We start from the raw sequence: 20,533 nt of genomic DNA, 5'->3' as shown, positions 1-20,533 counted from the left end.
TTTTAAGCTCTAGAGTGAAAAAAAATTGAAATTACCTCTTTCTATTTCTTTCCACTTCCTTATTTATCCCTTGCCATTTTTTCACCCTGTCTCAATAACTGGATTATGCAAGACCTTTAATCAGAAGTTAGTTCCATAAACTTTTTATTGCCTACCTGTCTTCTGCAGATCAGTTGTGTGTAATTTCAGACCTCAAAGACTAATTAACAGAAATCAAAGCCAAGAAGAAGGATTAAGGGGATGTGTGTGTTTAAATGCACTTAAAGTCCATCTCTCCCTGCTACCATCAAAGCCCAAGGTAACTATTCTGAATTTCAGTTTCCTCTGTTCCCATATCCATGGTAGAGCAACTGTCTGGCACAATGCTTGGGTCTTGTGAGCATGTCCAAGTGGGTCTGACCTGCAGCTAGTTGCAGGTTTTTTGAATTTACATAGGCTTGCATCAACTAACAAAGTGCACCAGTATTGGCAGCACAATTCTCCGAGGTTTTCTTCCTGTAACTGCTCTGCTCTTATTTCTCCCATTGCAAAACCCAAGAAGCCTCCTCACAGCCCACTTGGATACTTTTTCTGGAAGAATCTACCAGATCTCCTTTGGTACTTCCACAGATGAAACTTTCTTTGCTGCTGACCCAGCTGTTTTTTTCTCACAGGTTTACTTCTTTGGTGTTTGGTTGATATGGGTCTGTTAGGAAATGCCTGCCCATTCACAGAGTCTGTACCCAGCAGCCCACAGAGCAAGAGAGATGCAGAACTATTGTCACAGTGAAGTGAATTGAATTAATGACAGATGAGCTGAGCTACAGTAAATGGCATAGAGTCCATAGGGGAGGCTGCAGTGCAAAAAACTCTGCAAGTGAAATTAATTTACACACGTATATATATTAGCTGTCAGACAGCATAGTGTTTACCACCCAATACTTCTTCATTTTCTACTGAGTGTTCCTTCATTTAATAGCCAGTGTTAGTCAGGAGGTAAAAGAGTTCAGGAATGGGTACATTCTCAGCTCAGATTTTCTGCAAACTGCAAAGATTACACTAAATTGGGAAAAAGCTATGCAAATTTTTAATATCCCTCTTTGGTAATCATGAATATTATAAGCATGGTTCTTTACTCTGGTTTCCTAAGAAAATGAAGATTTAAAGGTTATGTGTAGGTGGGTACTTCAGTCAGTAAGTTTTGGTACCATGCCTTTGTCTCCCAAGTAAAACTTAAGACTGTTGATGAAGTTCAGGTAAAATTGGCAGCAGGATTCTGATCTCCAAATCTTTGAATTTCTCCAAGTCTTATTAAAATGGACAGCTGGGTCCTAGTATGGAAGGACTAAGATATTAATATCAGCCTTTATCAAAATTTGTGATTCAAGCAGGAGGAATTATGATGACTAACTCTAGAGAGTGCACATTTGGCACATGATATAATATAGTGTTCAAATCCATACAGAAAGAAGTCTGTAATTTCTGCACTTCAATGAAGTATGTTTTTCACTGCAGAAATTCTAAACATGGGACTTGCAGACACTTAATAGACTGCAAAAACCAAGAGGGTGGATTTTTCTTTTGGACTGGGTATTTGATAGCTGCTGCCTGCCTTATGCAGAATACTGTAGTTCCCATAACACCAGTGTTTAGTAAGAGCTATAAGAAAGCAAGAAGTGCTTTCTTATACAGTGTAAACTATCTGCAGAGTTGAGGTGAATTAGCATAGCTGCTTCTGTAGCCTGTAATGTACAATTTGATCCCATCATTTGTGAAGCAAGAAAATGAAACCCATCATTTATCATTACAGCTCAAAGCTATCTATTTGGTGCTTGAACAGCCTCTTGAGAAAAGCAAGTGATACATTTTTATTGCAGCTAAAATATTTATTGTTACCCAGGGATATCTTTCTAAAGGAATACTGGCTGTATGAGTGCTTTTCAGATGAATGGAGGCAGTTTCTCCTGATGCCCAGCTGTCTGTATACCATCCCACATTGACTGCAACAGCTACCATGCAAAACAGCCTTGCAGCAAAACCATTGAACAAGTACTGCTGGTCAGAGAGCCAAGCCCTTGAGGTGCCACTCCCATCTCAGCTGGAAAGCTGTGGGTTTTGGCCCTACAGTGTGCCATGGCCCTTTCATCTGTGAGATCTGAAAGTCTTTGTGTATTAACTGGTACCTGTAGTTATTTTTATGACTTTGTTCATGTTAGCATACAAAGTATCCTTCAGTTTTGAGTGGAATTGAGGTCTAAACTAAGGTCACTGTTCATAGAACTCAAAGAACTACTTTATTTTAAGGATGAAATACCTAAGTGGTCAGATACAGTGTCTGGTATTGTTGGCGAAGACATGTGTGAAACAAGTTTGTAGAGAAAAATAAAAAAGGGAACTGAACGCATTGGTGAAGAGAAACAAAAAATAGTTGACAACTTCTAAAGAGTATTGCTGTACCTGGCAGGATGTTTTCTGGAAGCTTCCTAATTTGCTTTCTAAAGATTAAGTTTCTATAGAAACCTGGAATGTTAAGATACAAATTCAATACAACTTTATCTTTTTAAACACTTAATGCAAAGCCAAAGTGGGTTACGGCACTGTTACAGAAGCAGTGAAAGCAAACAGTCTTTCCAGTATAGGACAGCTCCAGGCTGGACTCACTGATGGTCAAGGCCGAGCCAGTCAGAGATGGTGATAATGCCTCAGTGATAACATATTTTAGAAGGGAAAAAAGTTATTGTGCAAATATAATTATGCTCAGGGAAGTGCAAGTATGTGAGAGGAACATCTCTGTAGATACCAAGGCCAGTGCAGGAAGAAAGAGGGACAGGAGGTGCCTCAGGTGTCAGAGCTGGGATTCCCCTGCAGCCCCTGGTGCAGCCCATGGTGAAGCAGCTGTGCCCCTGCAGCCCATGGAGGTGCATGAGGAGGCAGAGATCCACCTGCAGCCCATGGAGGAGCCCCAGGCTGGAGCAGGTGGATACCTGAGAGGAGGCTGTGACCTAGTGGGGCCTGGGCTGGAGCAGGGTGCTGGCAGGGACTTGCAGACCAATGGAGAGAAGGGCCCATGATGGAGCAGGTTTCTAGTAGGACTTGTGACACTTTTGAGGATCCACAGTGGACCTAGCTGTCCTTGAAGAACTGTACCTTGTGAAAAGAGACCCACAGCAGTTCATGAAGAACTGTCACCTTTGAGAAAGACTCATGCCGGAGAAGTTCCTGGAGAACAGGAGAGTTCTGTTAGAGTTCTGAGAGTTAGTGAGAGGAGTCCCCGTTTCCTGTGTGAGGGACCCATGCTGGAGCAGGGGAATGATTCCTCTCCCTGTGTAGTGGGAGAAACAAGATGTGATGAACTGACTGACCATAATCCCCATTCCCTGTCTCCCTGCACTGCCGGAGAAGAAGGTAGAGTTGGGGAGGAGAAAAAGGTGGAGGGAAGGTGGTTTTAAAATTTGTTTTATTTGTCATTATCTTGCTCTGATTTTAGTTAGTTATATTTTCAGTTAATATCCCCAAGCTGAGTCTGTTTTGCCCATGATGGGAATCAAAAAATGATCTTGTCCTTGTCCTTATCCCAATTCATGAATTTTTCTCTCCCCCATCCAATTACAGAGGGAGGTGATAGAGCAGATTTTGTCAGGTATCTGGCATCCAGGCAGGGTCAACTCATGACTATGAATCATTCTTTGTAACCCTAGGAGCCCACTTAAAGTCAGGGAATAAACTACCTGTGCTTGCCCATGCAAGGAAGAAGCAGAACAGTTTTCTTCTTTTGTCAGTCTTTGTGTCTGTTTTAAGTGTCAAGGTACAGAGAGGTTTGTTCATAACACCAGAAAAATGCCCACAAGTGGGAGCATAACTTCAGCCTCAAATGTTCATCAAAACATTAAATGTTAATGAATGTTTGTCTGTGCAGATATTGGAAATTAATGTAGCTATCTGCATCACATATCCCATTCCTAAAGCCTTTTAATCTTTTTATATATAGGGCAAAGTTATTAAAACTGAAGCCAGGAATACAAATAGCACTGTTCAAAGTTTTCCATTTGGACTTGATTATCTGAATGCACTACCAAGAAATCAGGGTAGGAATTTTATTTTGAAGGGTACATGAGGCTTGGAGATGGCTCTAGATTCTGATTCTTTTTATTGGGGCAAGAAGAAAAGTTAAAAGATGATCTAGAGGTTACCAATACTAACATCATTTGGAGAAGTTACTGAAACTCTGTGAGCCAAAGGCTATTCAGACCATGTGTTTATATCCATGGCACTGCTTATCTGCTACTTGCAGTGAAGATTCTAACCAAGAAAAGGGCAAAGATATCATGCCTTACTGTGGCCAGATGTTGTCAGTCCCAGGGTGTGTATTAGCTTACTGTTGGGATCAAGATATGTGTAGGCAGAGGCCTTTGTTTACTTCCTTCACCCACAGAAGACTTATGGGGAAAGGAAGTAAGCAGAGACAAAGGAGCCTGCTCAGTCTGGATCTGCTTTTCTCCTGAGAGGTTTCACTGCTTAGACAGTGAAGTGAAGCCTGTGTGAGATGAAGACAAAAAAGCAAGCTGAGGAGCTACAGCAGTGCCTTGCTTTCCATGCATGGGAGGATTTGAGCTCCAGGATCAGGAGGAATTATTTCAGAGCAGTCCATGACTGCGTCACTGGAGCTCTGAGATACTTAATCCAATCAGCTAAATATTTCAAACTTTATTTTAAATTACTTCTTTCTTCCTAGCAAACAGTCACCAGATAAAATAAGCATGCTTGCAATTTAATTTACACACCCCCCTGCCCTTTGAAACCAAGTGTCTTAAGTGCATCCATCCTACAGCTGGAAAGGAAAAAAACCTTCTGATTATCCCATTCAGTCCCTGCAGTGTTGCACCCTCCTCACTTCATTCAACAAATCCAGAACTACAGGAATTATTGCTGTCTTTATTCAGGCCACAACTGATGGTGCACATGGAATAAGGTTGCTGAGAAGATACCCAGGTTTTGCTCTGACTCCAAGTGAAAATGAATTTGCTGCATACCCCATTCCCACTAATCATGGCAAAATGCCTTCACTGCTTGGTATCACCCTTCTAGAGCTGCATGATTGGCCTCTCTTCTGCCTCTGCTGCTGCTTGGTGAGGCCAGACTCTCAACCTGTGCCTGTGAGAGGATGTTCACTCAGCTCTCTGCTCACTTTTGAACCTACACTTTCAATCAGCTAAACACATTCTGCTGTTGCCTGTTGTAGCTCTCCCAGGAAAAAGGCCTTTTCCATCCATGCATTTGGGAAATGCAGCAAATTGTCAGTATAAGGGACAGAGAAGAGGAAATCGTGGGCTATGCTGTTCTCATCCCAAACATCAGTTGCCTTAAAGCTTTTGGTCTTTGAGATAACTGGTATACTGACACCTTCTTTCTTATCTCTCAGATAGTTCTGGAACTTAATTAATTGATATTTGTGTACTGTGAACACTTCATCTGATAGGAGTTATTACATATCACAGCAAAATGTGAATAATCTTGGCATGCTCAAACTAGCTCAGCTTTGGTATAGGTGAAAAGAGAATGAATGACACTTACTACATCATAGGGAGTATCTCAGGTTATTTGAAATGCCATAATCCTTCTCTTATGGATTTCTGGGCTATTTTTATAATACTAATTCTGATTAAAAACTCTAAGTCTGACTGTCAGTTCTAATCCATGCTTCATTCTTGCATATCCAGCAATGTTAAACACTCTGACTAGTCCAAAGGCCTTTAAAAATAGTCCCATGTATAGGAGCTTCTGAGGAACATCTACAAGCCACACATATTTCCCTGCTTCTGCAGTAGGAATAGTTTATGGGGCTACACAAGCCATCAGGATGGGTGCTATATTTAGTGTATTGACTTTGATTATGTCCCAGTTTGATAACAGCTGATTTAGTTTTTAGCTGCCTGTTGTTCTGAAGTGAGTAATTGGAGTTCAACAGTGATGACACACTAACAAAAATTGGGTCTTTCAGCTTTCCTTTTTTTCTCATTTTAGTAGCGGCTCAGCTCCTCTTTATAAGCTAAGAAGCTGTATAAAAATGGGCTGGAAATGCATCCACCAAAATGAGTAGTGATGCCTCCTACCTGTGCAGGTACTGCTTTGAGCTCTGACCAGATTTTAGCCAGGCAAAGAAAAGTTTCCCAAAACTCAGCAGCATGTAATCCATGATAACAATGGAGAAAAATGCACATCGCTGGAGTTATCTTGTGTTCCTGACACTTTTGCCTCACTTTATGTTGTACTTTAGGTTGTCCAGTCTGCAGATAGAATTGAAATAGTATTGAAATAGTATTGAACCTACATGTTGGTACTTAAAATGCCCAGCTGACCTTCCCAAGCTGCACGGCTGTTCTAAGACGGTTTTCAACCATAAAGCATGAAGAGTTTAGCACTAGTTTTCAATCAAAATGAGAAAAAATCTTGCAAAAAGCACTTTTTATAAAAATATCTAACTTGATGTTGGTTTTCAATACCCTGTCCATAAAACCAGGACCTTTTTCTCAGTTTTTTGAAACCTAATTTGACAATGTAGGAAACAATTGAGCTAGAATATGTTCCTCTGTTTTATCTGGTCTTTAAATAATTTAGAGACTGAAATTAGTTCAATTTTTTGTTATTTGTACTGAATGATAATAACTTTATTCATTATATGAGCAAGTAAACACAGCAGGTAAATTGTTTGAGGCACATAAAAGTGGAAAAGGATTAGGAAAAAGTATGGGCAGAATGTAGTTGTTCTTGCAGATTTTGGTAACTCTATGTAGTGTTAAAATGGACAGATAGAAAAATAGTAATGTAAAAATGTAGTAATGTAGAAATCATCCTGTTCAAGTGTACATTTCCAATTAGTTTTATAACTTCAAATTCTTAATTTCTGCCTGATACATTACTATAACAAATGCAGCCACATAAACATCATTCTTATGGGAAAGCTGGGATTCATTTGCAATATGGATGTGTGTAAGAACATCCAGAGAACATATTAGATTTTAGTTTTGTTGTTAAAGCTTAAAAAGTGATTTGAAAGCAAAGTTTTTCATTAAACATATGAGAAATTTCACTGTAGGAAAGGTGTTTGCATGCTAAACACAGAAGAACACTGATTGTTTTCTCCAGTGGTTACAGGGGGAGAATGACCCACAGTGTTGTTTTGCTTGGACCATGTAAGTATAACCCAACCACTACTCTTCTTCACAAAGACTCTTCTCTGTTTTCAGAGTGGGGCACTTGGTAAGAAATTTGTCTTATACTTCAGCCCACTGTATTCAACATTGCTGGAGGAAGGTTGCTTTGTAGTGGGGATGTACATGATTGGTCAAGGAGAAGGGACATGAACAGAAGTAACTGTAATTGCTTCTGTGCAGTGGAAGATGGGTATGGAGAGAAGTGGCAGGGGAATGATAAGGGTATAGCTGGTGGGGGTTTTTTGAGGACAGACAGTAGCTGTTTTGAATGCACAGATGGTGGTCGGAATATAGGAAGCTATAGAAAAGCAAGACTTGAAGGATGTCTAAGCCACTTTTTCAAGTGGGCTATGAGTTCAGGTTTCTCTGTTTTCAAGCACGCTTTTAGAAAGATTTTAAAAGAGTGTGGGTGAGTCTTCAGAGTGCGTGGACTCAGCACTCTGTGCAAACTAGCTCTAAATAACCCAGGCTGTCTCCCACAACAAAAGTCAGTGCAGTCACTAGTTACTTTGAAAAACTGTACTCAACTGTCCTAGAATTATAATAATGTTTTGGTAAGAGCATTCAAGTTAATTATTTTTCTTACATATGGTAGCCACTGTGTAACCGTTCTTTGCTGCTGTTTGATTAATATTCCCTAGGTTGACCCTTTTGTTGCTAAACAAAGCCACAGTGACTGTTTTTGCATGACTTTTTTTCATGACTCTAGAAATCCGTTTCATTTTTCTGTCACACAGTCATGAACCAAACAAGGCTATGTCAATAAATCGGGGTTAGTCTTTAGCTTCCTGCAAGCTTATCCCTGCTTCTTGACTCCTATCTCTCCAGACAGCTGAGAGATTCTGTCTTCTTCTCTCACAGCCCCTGGTGATTGCACATCATTCTTTGTGTCCATTCCCCAAGTAAGAACAAAGATAAGATGTGATTATCAGCAGGATATCTTGAAGCCTCAGTCTCTGCAGATGAATACTCATGCCAAAACAGGTGTCTGTCAATCAACTTCCATTTCATATACTTCTTTTTCTTCTTTGAAATTACTAAGTGTAATTGCCCTGATCCTAAACATCATCACTTCCATAAGCCTTATGGAATCACACAGAAACTGTCATAACAGATGAAACCAGTGTTCACTAAGCCAACCAAGTGTCCTGTACAACAAAATAAAGAATAGAACAAGGACTTAATGTTGCTTCATAATCATTACATGAATTTTTGTAAAGTAGTGGCTGTGGGACTCCTGAGCCAGAGATATGTGCTTAGAAACCTGTCAGCATTTTATTATTTGACTAAAAAATTATCTCTGCTCATTTCCCTTTGCTGCTTATCTTTTCTTAGACATCATATAGTTCCTCAGCTGCTTTATTTTCTTTAATCTGAAGGGGTGGCATTTTCTGGAATTCACACCTCTTTGTAAAGATGGATCAGAGACATGTCACAGGCACTAGAGTTTCTGCCTGTTTTGAGTTCATACTCCAGAGGAAGAAAACTCTTGCAGGGAATACTTTAGTTTTGGTTCACCTTGAAGTCTTTCACACATACAGCCTTACTACACATGAACTCCAAAGAAAAAGTATGTAAGGAGTAGGCTGGCTAGTGTCACCAAATAACTCTTTTTGAGCTCTGGCTGACAAATACCAGGAACTATCTATCTCAGTGGTTCCTTAAGTGAAATAAGAACCTGATCCCATTCCACTTTTTTGACAATCCTTTTTTTTCTAATTTTCAAGATGAACACAACAATGTTCTGCCCACCTACAAAGAACAGAAACACACAAAATCCTCTCTGCTTTGGAGACTTCTCATAAGAAAAGCTGGAACAGCAGAGTTTCTGTGACTTGGTGCATTGGTTTCTGACTGCAGCTCCCTGCAGGATGTGATAGATGACATTATACTGGGGGTCTGCTACAGGCCGCCCAACTGGGAAGACTTCCTGGATAAGTCACACTGTGGACAAATCGAAGCAGCTTTCTGTTCACAGGCCCTGGTCCCCATGGGGGCTTCAGCCATGTCAATATCTTTTTGAGGGACAACACAGAAGAGCATAAGCAGTCCAGGAAGTTCCTGGAATGCCTTGATGATACCCTTCTTCTCCAAGAGATACAAAGAAAGGTGCTATGCTGGATTTTGTTCTCACCAACAAGGAGTAGGGGAGGGGATGTAAAGCCCAAGGGCAGCCTGGGCTGCAGTGACCATAAAATGTGGAGTTTCAGATCCTCAGGGTAGTGAGGAAGCCACATAGCAAGTTCACTACTCTGGATTTCAGAGGAGCACACTTTGGCCTCCTCAGGGATTTGCTTAGTTGAGTACCATGGGGTAACTCCCTGAAGGGATGAGAGGCCGTAGAAAGCTGGTTGATATTCGAGGATCACCTTCTCCAAGCTCAGGAATGATGCACCCCACTAAGGAGGAAGTAAGGCAGAAACAGCAGGAGACCTATGCAGATGAGTGAGGAGTTTCTGGACTAGCTCAGACACAAAAAGGAAGCACACAGAGGGTGGAAGCAAGGACAGTATCTTGGGAGGAGTGCAGAGATATTGTCTGAGCAGCCAGGGATCAGGTTAGGAAAGCTAAAGACCTGATTAAATTAAAGCTGTTCAAGGATGTTGAGGGAAATAAGAAAAGCTTTCATACGTACATCAGTGATTAAAGGAAGACTAGGAAAAAACATGGACCTCTCCAGAAGGAAACAAAAGGTGTGATTAACTGGATCATGGAAAAGGGTGAGATGCTAAGAACCTAAAGGTGCATAAGTCTACAGGTTCTAATGAGATGCATCCATGAATCCAAAGGGAACTGTGGGAGAATGTGGCTAAGCCACTATCATATTTGAGAAGTTGTGGCAATATGGTGTAGTTCCTGCTGAATGAAAAGGGGGAAATATAACACCCATCTTTTAAAAGAGAATAAAGGAAGACCTGTGGAACTACAGGCTGGGCATTCTTGGCTTTGTATCTTGCAAGGTTATGGAGCAGATCCCCCTAGAAACTACGCTAAAACATATAGAAAATAAGAATGTGACTGATGACAGAAAAAGTGTCTTCACTAAAGACAAATGATGACTAAGAAATTTGGTGACCTTCCATGGTGGGGTTACAGAAGCAGTGCATCAGAAAAGAGTGACTGATGCCATCTACCTTGATCTATTCAAAGCATTTGGCACTGTCCCACAAAATATCCTTGTCTCTACACTGAAGAGGCATGAATGTGATAGATGGGCCACTTGGTGGTGGATAAGGAATTTGTAAGAAATCAGCAGATGGTGTGTGTTTCCAACAGGGCTTTGCTTCTGTTCTGGAGGGAACTCCTTGTCCTGGCTGTTCTCTCTTGGCCATGGTGTGAATTTGGGAGGCTGAAGGTGAAACACTGAATTCTGGCTTATTGTCAAAGAGCGCTGAGGAAGCTTGCTTCTGCTGGATGTACATTTCCAGGATGCCCAGTGATCTGCTAGTTTTTTCAGGGGCCAGATTTATACTCATATAGCACTGTGTAAAGTACACTTCCATCTTCTAAAAACTGAAGTAGTAACTACTGTTTCATTTCTTAAGCAGAAGGCTATTCACTGAAAGATATTTTAGGGACTGCAATTTCTCTATATATCCTTTATCTTGACTTTTATATCTGTGCCAACACAGCACCTTTTTTGCTGCTTTGATTTCCCTGTGATTCTATCTTGTATTTTGCACTGTTCACTCCAGCTATCTCTGGTTGAATTACACGGAGCATTTCATGTGAAACCAGGCAGAAAATGTAACAGATAACCAAATTTGCTGGTTTTTAGCTGGTGGAAAGTATCTCTCTTGAAGGCACCATAGCACCTGTCAGTGGTTATTCTCTCAAATGTGTGGCAGGTAAATACTGATATTTAGTATTGCTAAATACCTCTGTCACAACTCACAAAACTATGTAGGTTGGAAGGACCTGTGGAGGTTGAATCTGCCTCCCCACCCTCAATACTAGTCCAGCTAGTGCTCTACACAGTGACCAGCTGTTTTTTTAGATAGCTTCAAAAATGGAGTATCCATGACATCCCTAAGACTTTGTTATAGTGGCAATCTTCCTCTTTGGGGAAAAAAAAAATTCCTAAGTTCTCACATTAGTGTCCTGTGTTGCATCTTGTACCTGATGGCTCTCACCCTTTCTCTGTGCATCTCTGAGAAGAGTCTGTCTCCATCTTTTCCCTCCCATGTGGTTGATGAAGAGAGTAGTAGGTCCCTGATAACCTTCTCCTCTTAAACCTGCCTTAAAAATCATTACCTTGCATAAAGAAATATAAGTTGAATGGCTTTAAGAGTTTGGATTCTGAGCAGGAAGGGATCAAGTTTTCAGGCTTTAATGCACAATTTAAAAAGCTGTTGTTCTTTTTGTCTGAGCTTTTCATTGTTTCTCTAGATCAGTGGTTCTCTACTTTTCATTTATATAGAGAAGCTAAGCTGTAAATAAGTGTACTAAGAAATTATAAATGCAGTTTTAATTGAAAGTGTTTTTGTAGGCATATGAACATATTTCAGTATGTCAATATTTTGCTTCAGGACTTCTGAAATAATTCACAGTTTCCATAAAGAAAGGAAAAAGCAAAGTCAAAAGAGGAGTGTTGACAAAGGACTGGTAATAAGCATTTTTCAGGAGCACTGAAATGATATGATATGGTATGTTCTTATACCTTTAAAAAAAACCCACTTTTGGTTTCTTATTTCTTGCTTTGAAGATGCAAACCTTCAAGAGACTCACAGAATGATATGGTGGCAAAATGTGTTATCCCAGTATTTGGGCAGTGAGGCTTCTACAAGCTTTTTATTTGAGACATTTCAGTTTCAACACGCAAAAAATGTTTCAAGAAATAAAGACTTCATTAGAGAAGTAGTGAGTTATTGAAAAATGTTGAACAGTTAAAATACCTTTGTAAGGAAGCAAAGGCAAGAAAAGCAGAGGGTAAACAATCTGCGAAGGATGAGTGTTAAGTAATATGCAATTAGAGGAATCAAAGCTATTGTGCTAAAAAAAGTTATGAACAGCCCAAACAGTTGCTGGAGATCAAAAGGGCTTGGAATAGAGGTGGGCAAGTTCTGAGAAAAACTTTATAAACAATAAGACCTTAGAAGCGGTTTCTTAGAAAAATGTGGAACAAATGAAGCCTGGGTAGGTAGCATGATGTTTTTTAATACGTTTGAGAAGGCTGTTTTGGAAAAGCAAGGAAAATAGCACTGAATAAAGAGTACTTCTGAATAAAATGTGATCTTCAAAAAAACAATAGGCCAGTGTTTCATCACCTCACTTCTCTCTTGTTGAGAGAATGTGGGCTCTTGTCACATGTAAAACAGCAAGCAAACAAGAGCTCATGACCAAATTCCTTTTTTTTTGGTTATTCTTTTAGCAAATCTGAAGAGTCTGGATGTATTTGTAATGTTGGTGATTTTTAGTTAAAAGTTTTTGCAGGCAGACATATAAATAAAAAGCAGCATACTAATAAGTATACAAAAGCGCCAAAGTGACTGAGATCTTCAGTCAAAATAACTCAAGAATAATGAATTAAAACTTTATAAGACATCAGAATTTGGTGAAGTTGCTCTATATCTTGCTTTAGCTGATTCTGCTGCAGGGTAGACATTATAAAAGTGAAATTCCTCCTCAGTCTTTTGATTTTTAAGACACAAATTACTTCAGTACTATTTCTCTGCATTTGTATAAACGGGTGTAAGTCTGTCAACAATCACTTAGCATTAATTGCTCTTCAATTAGTATAATGAGTGTTTGTAATGCTTATGTATGCATTCTAAAGCTTTCTCAAATGAAGCTTAATGTTATATGTCCTTTCTGAAAAATCCCATAACTAATGTGAATGCTGTTACATAGAATCAAATAATCTTTCGGGTTGGAAGGGAAGTCAAAAATCATTAAAATCCAACTCCCCTGCCATAAACAGGGACACTTTCCACTAGACCAGCTTGCTCAGGATCCCATCAAGCCTGGCCTTAAATACTTCCAGGGATGGGGGATGCACAACTTCTCTATGCAATCTTCCGGTGTCTCGCCTCTATTAAAGTACAGAAATACTTCCTAATATCTAATCTAAACCTACTCTCACCTTTGTCATCCATCTTCATTACTAAGTAGTAATGAAGTATAATACCCAGTCAGATTCTGTAAGAACTAATCGGGCAGGGAGATTAGAACTCAGTAAGGAAAGTGCTTATTTATAGCATGGCATTCAGATTCCCTTACTGTTGCCATAGTAGTCGGGCTGAAGAACAGATGCCAAGCTCCTTTCTTCCTCACTGGTAAAATCTTCTACTGTTACATGGCAATTGCCATTGGTGCTCATGGTTTCACTGTACTGCAGCAGCAGCACAGAAACTTTATTTATTAAAAACACCATGACCCTTTCCAATTCCTTGAGTTGCTCACAATATAGCACATAGATACCCAATGGTCCTACATCAATGCCTCAGAGAAGACAGTAAGAACCAAAAAGTGGAGAAGTAGATTGAAAATGTAGTGAGCAATACTTCAAATGTCAAAATATGTGGACTCAAATGCTTTCAAACGGAGAGGTTTCTCAGTCCACCTCTGGTACCTCACTTACAGAGCTGCACATCTGGAATAAAGAAAATCAGAGCTGTCTGATGCTTTTACCTTTGCACCTTCTGTGACAGGGACTATTCCCTCCATAGCAAATTCACAAATGCAATCTGCAAAGGAGACACATGTCAGGTTAATTACAAAGCCCTAGCTGACCTAAACGCAAGAAAGGATTTGAACTGCACTTTTCTGAGGGTAAAGTTATTCATAACAAGAAATCCTGCAAAGATACTTTTTTTTTTTTTTTCCTGCTGCATCCAATGTCTATTAATGAACAGGACAGCAGGTCTGGCATGCTCATGTTTGACATCCAGGTCTTATCATATGCATCTGTCCTTACAGAAATGCTGAAAGATAAACTCAGTCTTGACAGTCTGATCTGCAAGGGTCTGATCTGCAAAGATCTGATCTGACAGTGAAGTCACACACGCTAGGTGCAATAACATCATCTATTCTGCAGCTTGCATGTCTTCCACCCTCTTTAATGACCCCTGTTAAAGGAATCTCCCGTGGGCTGACAAGCAGACAAAGCAAATGAAGGCAACCATTTCCCCCAGATTTTGGCTGGGATGTGTGTTTGTGTGCATGAAAAAGTGTGTGTGTTGGAGGGGGGAGGAATATACAGCAAGAGATTGTGTTAAAAAACATGAGATGGTGTCTGCATATCTGTTTAGTGAATTTATCTAAACATTCCCTTTTTCTCCCATCTTTTCCCCTCCCCTTCCTTCTTTCTCTTCTGCTGCTTGCTGTCAGGAAGGGCCACGTCTGAAGGGCCAATTCAGTACAGCCTGGCACCAACACAGACGGACATCAGCACCAGTTCCAACTGTGAGTCAATTTGCAGCTGGGGGACTCTGAAGCAGCATTGGTTTATGTGCTTGTAGAAGCTGCAAGAACTCTGCACGGCACTTCCAGAACAGGGAGAGTGTAGGTTTGTTAGCCTTAGCTCCCTCTGATTAGAGTAGCATGCAAGTTGTTGAAGTCTTACTAAAAAGCACTAGATAAATGTAGCTTCTCCTGAAATACACATAAAGGATTTTGGTATCTGTGGGCCAGTGCCAGGGAATTCTACTAGCAGAACAGATTTTTTGAGCTGGATGCTGTTCAGAGGAAACTGTCCACCAAAAAAGCTTAGGAAATCTTGTCTGACTAGAGAAGAGGCTGGAAGTCATGCCACAGACAAGGATCTTCATTGAATTGTTATTTTCACAGTTAGAGACAAGAGCTACCGGTCTCAGATTTGTGTAGGAGCACTTTTCTGTGTTCAGACAGGTGAAGAGAACTTGCTTTCAGTTTTGAGGTCCTTGAGGTAATTTGGCTGCTGTCAATTTGATTCGCTGTGGGAGCACCTACAAGGGGGAAGACAAGACATTGCACAGTTCTCTCTCATTATGCATGTATAAAAAGTTATCCTGCACCTGTGATCCCAGTCCCCAGTGGCCCATGCTCCTGATAGGTGTGTTGGGTGAAGATACTCCTAATGGAATTGAAGGAGGGGAAAAAATATTCGTTATACAGAGCAAGTGCAAAATGACCTTTGCTTTTCACTGTTCCTGGAAGGTACTAGTCTCCCATATTTTCCTCTTGGTGATTTTCCTGGTCCCAGTAAGCTTTGGCCCAGCATCACAGAGAAGGTAGCTGAGGAAGGAGATAGTGATTTAAAGGAGAAGTAGCCAACTCTATCAGCTGCAAAATTTGAGAGAATGTGATGGCAAATGCAGAGGACAATAGAAGGCAAAAAAAGGAAGAATTCTCTAATACCCCTGCACTTCAAAGAGAGTAGGATAAGTTACATCCTCTGTCAGGGACTGAGAAAGTACTGGTTCAAGACTATTAGAACTATAAAATTTGTATCTACTCATTCATGGAAAGGTAGTATAAAGCAGTAACAACCTACTGTACAGTGAAGGGATTAGCACTGTTTTTTCTAGATGCACTGTCCTCAGCAGAGTTCTAACATTTTCCATGATTCTACTAAAAATTCTATCTTTGATATATATATATATATATGTTGATACAGATTTTATGAATATACTTGAATAGATTAGTAAAGATCTTGAGCACAATCTGTAAAAGTGACTAATAATGTTATCATAAATAATGCTGTATTCTGTATTTTTAGCTTATTCTGTTTTTATGCTGCACAGTGATCAATGGAAAATTCACAACACAGGCCAATGTGTCACTGACCTCTTACTCTTAAGCAAAGAATTTCTTCAAACCATACTTTTTCATCTCAAATGCTTGAGTCATACTGTGTTTGTCCTGCCTTATAGTTTTCTCACGATTTGTTTATGTCCCACAGTTCCTGCAGTCCGATGGCCCCTTCTGTAAGCTATTGTTTGGAAATGCTGATATCCTGGGCAGTGCATCAAACCAGATGGTTTGTCAGCTGTATCAAGCCTGTGAGCAGTTCTGTGTGTCAGTAAGCACATGGACATGGGCCTTGAGATCAACAGCAGAGACTCACTGTTAAATTGCAGCACACAGTTAAGGAATCTGTGCTAGAATTTATACCAGGTGGAAGTGATTTTAAAAAATTTTTAAATCTCCCAAAGATGGGAAGCTGTCTACGGACAGAATTCAGGCTGATGCTTCACTTGTCATAGAATACCTTTAGCAGTTAATGAGTGGACATGAACTAAAACTCTGGGATTACATTTCTACCAGGTTTTATGTCGAAAAAAAGAAAAAGAAAAAAAGGGAAAAAAAGAGACAAGAGCCTCTGACAAGTATAGCCCCATAGTTTGGAGAGAATTAGTTTCAAAGCAGATCTTGGGTACTTAGAGTCTGAAAACTATCCTACTCTTCCTTTTAGCTTAACTGGTAGTCCATCCTGTACTTGTGTAGAGCAGCACTCTATTTTTGGCTTTCTTTTTTTCTTATTCAGTTTGTTAGAGCACTTAATCAAACTTCAAGATGGACTGTGATTACATCTCAGGCTCCTCTTTGCACAATGATTGATTTTGTTAATGTTTGTTGTGGCTCCTCTCTGGTAAGAGCAGTTTGAGACTGCACTGTATGGGGGTAAAATTCAGACAAGGAAAGCAACAGCCTAGTAATACCAAGCAGGTGAGATATTGATCAAGGCTTTTAAAAATGCTTGGCCAATGAATGTCTTTTTTTCACCTCCATTCATTGGTTTGTAGCCTCTCTGAGTCTCCTAGTCTCCACTGAATTTGCACAGTTTAGTGTTGAAATTATTGTAGTCAAGCAATTCATGAAGATTCATAAAAGCACCTAAAAATGTTTTTAGAACTTTATTGTTATTATTATTAAGGAAGTTCTCCTTTGAATGACAAGCCTTGTACAAACAGGAAAAGATGGTCTATCTAGGTAGACAGACTAAAGGGCAAGAAAAAGGAAGGGGTTCAAGCCATGTAAGCCCATAACAATTTCCCTCTAAGAGATTAGAACAAGGGGCTGAGCATTCTTGGAGATTCTCAAAACTTCAGTATAAAAGGCTCAGAACATGCTGATTGAACCTGGAGTCCATGCTTTGAGTAGGGGTTGGACTACGTGTCTTACAGAATGGCCTTCCAAACAGTGTCATTTTTTAATTCTACTGTCTGTGGTAAATGCAGTAACATGTGTTACACAGCAGTCCTGTGTAATTAAACTCCATATAGCCTGATACTTGGTCTAGTACCTAAACTACAAAAAAGTCCTTCTTCTTTGGAATTAAGCTGTCTCCTCCAAAACCACCAGATGAATGTTGTCTCCTGGTAACATGCAGTTGACAGAAGAATGTGATGTGATTTTTTTGGCATTAAATTTAAGTGAAATCTGCTCTATAAACAGAGCAGCTAAGAATTTAGGAAAAAAGGGCTAGAAATTGAGCTGACAATCTCAAACAAGTACAGAAATCTTCCTCCCCATAAGACTGACCCTGACTGAATTTTTTAAAGGGCAGAAAGACAAAACTGTTCTTTCACAGATGTCTTGGGGATCAGAGCTAGAGGCGTCTCACTCTGACAGCACTGTTCCTGCGGTGTAGCTAAATTGTATGGGTCAGGTCCTGAAGCTGTCAATCCAGTTAGAACTACACCAGTGTTTAGAAAAGAAGTAGATATTCTCCTAAGGCTAAACGACAGTGACTTTGATGTGACTTTGTGATAAAGTCCTGGACTCATTCAGTAGGAAGAAAGTACTGTTGCATTAATGTAATGACTTGTGATATCACATCTAATACTCTTTTACTGTGTGTTTTCAAACCCTGGGCTCCCATTTGGTTTTGATGGACAGCAGATTTTTTAGCTCCAAGAGGTTTTTGGAATATTTATTTTTCTGTAGTGACAGTAGTTTAAACAGAGAGGTCATTATAAATTCCTGCTGTGCACAATAAGCTCTTAAATATTACCTGAGGCAGGGTCTGTGGGAAAAGGTAATAGCAGATGTACTCTTATACCAACTGACATAGATGTGAAAAACAGAATTTTTCTGGGACACTAGCCATTATCCACATCTTCCTTCTGAAACAGGCTGCCATGCTGCGTTATGGGTTTCTTGGCTTTTGTATTTTTCATCTTAAAATCTGTATTCAGAACCCACTGAGGCTGCTTGGGTGTCTGCTCTTTATTTTAGTGGGTTTGGGAATAAGTATTACATCAGCAAGATTATTGATTGTAATTCCATTTATAATATTTTCTGCCTTTTTTTTATTATCTATATAGCCTTAGAAGCTTTTTCTTTAGCCCTTCATTGAAAACCAAACAGTTGCCTTTCTGAGACATGCCAAGGTGTTTCTGCAGTCTGCTAATGACTGCTTACTCTGCTGGCAGATTTCATAGGGAAAATTTGGAAAATTAATCTATATTGCCAACAGCACTGCTGCCATCTGATTGTGCTATTACAAGAGTTAAACTCTTATCCTTTCTGTGCTCTGACTTATACACCGTGATGCTTTGATTCTGTCCACCTCCTAATCATGTCTGTCACAATACAAATTAGATGGAAAGTCTTCAGAGGAGCATCCTGCCCATGATTTTAGCTTTAGCAAGAAATAATTGCCCATGCTTTCTATGGAAACATTTCATTTTATCACAGTTGTCAATTTCAAATTACTGGTTTTGTTCCAGTTAATGAGAGCTGCAACAGGAATGTCAGTCTGGCACATATCATGGTGGAAAGATCTGCAAGCAGCAGAAAAACAGCAGCTCCTGTGAGAGAGGGTCAATGGTGCATGTGAAGCAGCTTTTAAGGATGGCTGGACACCATCCTCTGGATGACAGATATAAAAGATAAAAACATCCAAAATTTCTTTTTAATATATGCAATATAATGTATTTCACAGATATTCTGGAACCTGTTTCATGGGGACATTCAGACAATAGGATCTAAATTAGTTTTTGAAATGCATTTATTACACAGAATTAATATGTGGACACTTTCACTCAGAATTAAGCTAAACTAAAATAAAGGGTTAAGTTCAAGAGCAGAGTATATAAGACAATGAAGACAGAAGAAGAATTTTCCTTCATCCAAATTTTATGAAAATCTCATTGAGATAAATTGCTATAAAACATGCCCTCAGCCAGTAAAAATGAGATTTATCCAGTGATTTGATTGAGGTGTTCAGTAGGGTAGAGATTTGTCCATAGCGGGTATTAGACATGCAGTGTGTGAATGCTCAGAATTGGATGGAATATAGGAGAAGGGCATAAACCGCAGAGGTTTACTTTTAGATCAAGTTAAAACTTTGACTTTTCCTGCTTTATGCAGATATTGTATTAATTGAGTGAATGCTCTTGCATCTGACTCTTTGTTTTTTGATAGGACAAATAGGAGGTGATAGAAATATAGAATAGAATTATTTAAACATGGAGGAATAGACATTTCTACCTCAAAATATAAAATTCAGAGACAGAGACAGAAATTAAAGATGTCAGTTTCACAACATGTGAAACTGGGGAATTCACTGCAAAAGAAAGAGCATGAAGCCAAGGATTTAGTTAAATTCAAAGAAGCATTAGTAATTTACATGAATTACAAGAATAACTATAGAAGTAATAATTATGAGGAAAATTCTGTGAAGGATATTAGATATTGTACTTTGATTATTATTCTAGTATCTATCAAGATGACACAACCTATCAGACAGGCAACATGCAGTAGGCAGAAAATTAACTGAGAAATGTCTGAGATTAGTGTTTATGAGACATAGGATTTAGATGACAGCAGGTCATATCCAAGCTATCACTTGATCTAGCTTCTTTTTTTGAACTTCTCTATCCTCATTTTTATGAGTTAAGCATTTCAGGTGTCCAGCTGCTGATGAGTAAAGGATTCTGATCATACTGATTCTTGGTGAGTCAGGAAAACTGAACTTTTAATGCCAGTTGCAGGAGTATCATGTTGAGCTAACTGTGCTTGGAGTCTGAATATTATCATAAATAACAGCTCAGAGAAAATAAGTGAATAGGTTTGACTCCCAGCCCAGCAAGAAGTCAGTGATCAAGATGTAGAGTTTGAACTGTTCAGTACTGCCATAATAGCAGTGTCCAAGTTTATTAGCAAACTGAAAAGCAACTTGCAGTACCTGTGCATCTTGTGAAGAAGCAATTTGTGGAAACTGACGTGTGGGTTTGCTTTAAGGATCTTTAGGAATGCAAATAAAACATACATATTCAGGTCTGCTGGGACACATTGTGCAACAGACTTTCTCCTTAGTGAAGAAATCAATGAACACAAGGGATCGCAAAATGACAAAACACTGCTCTCCTTCCTTCCATGATTTACAGGTGAAGAAATGTGAAGGGGTTTATATG

General features: G+C 39.5%; 1 protein-coding gene across 5 annotated transcripts in view; it reads left to right on the top strand.

Moving 5' to 3' along the window:
• Positions 1-14,524: 14,524 nt before the first annotated feature.
• The window catches only part of NRG1 (neuregulin 1), a 283,369-nt gene continuing 277,360 nt past the window's right edge, over positions 14,525-20,533 (top strand). For all 5 annotated transcript variants that reach the window (XM_066568745.1, XM_066568743.1, XM_066568744.1 and 2 more), the window contains exon 1: positions 14,525-14,594. The gene's annotated coding sequence lies outside the window, so the exon portion shown is untranslated. The remainder of the gene's footprint in view (positions 14,595-20,533) is intronic.

This window comes from Molothrus aeneus, chromosome Z, assembly GCF_037042795.1.
Source record: "Molothrus aeneus isolate 106 chromosome Z, BPBGC_Maene_1.0, whole genome shotgun sequence".
In the NCBI taxonomy this organism is placed as follows: Eukaryota; Metazoa; Chordata; class Aves; order Passeriformes; family Icteridae; genus Molothrus; species Molothrus aeneus.
This window is presented reverse-complemented; position numbering and strand designations above follow the sequence as displayed.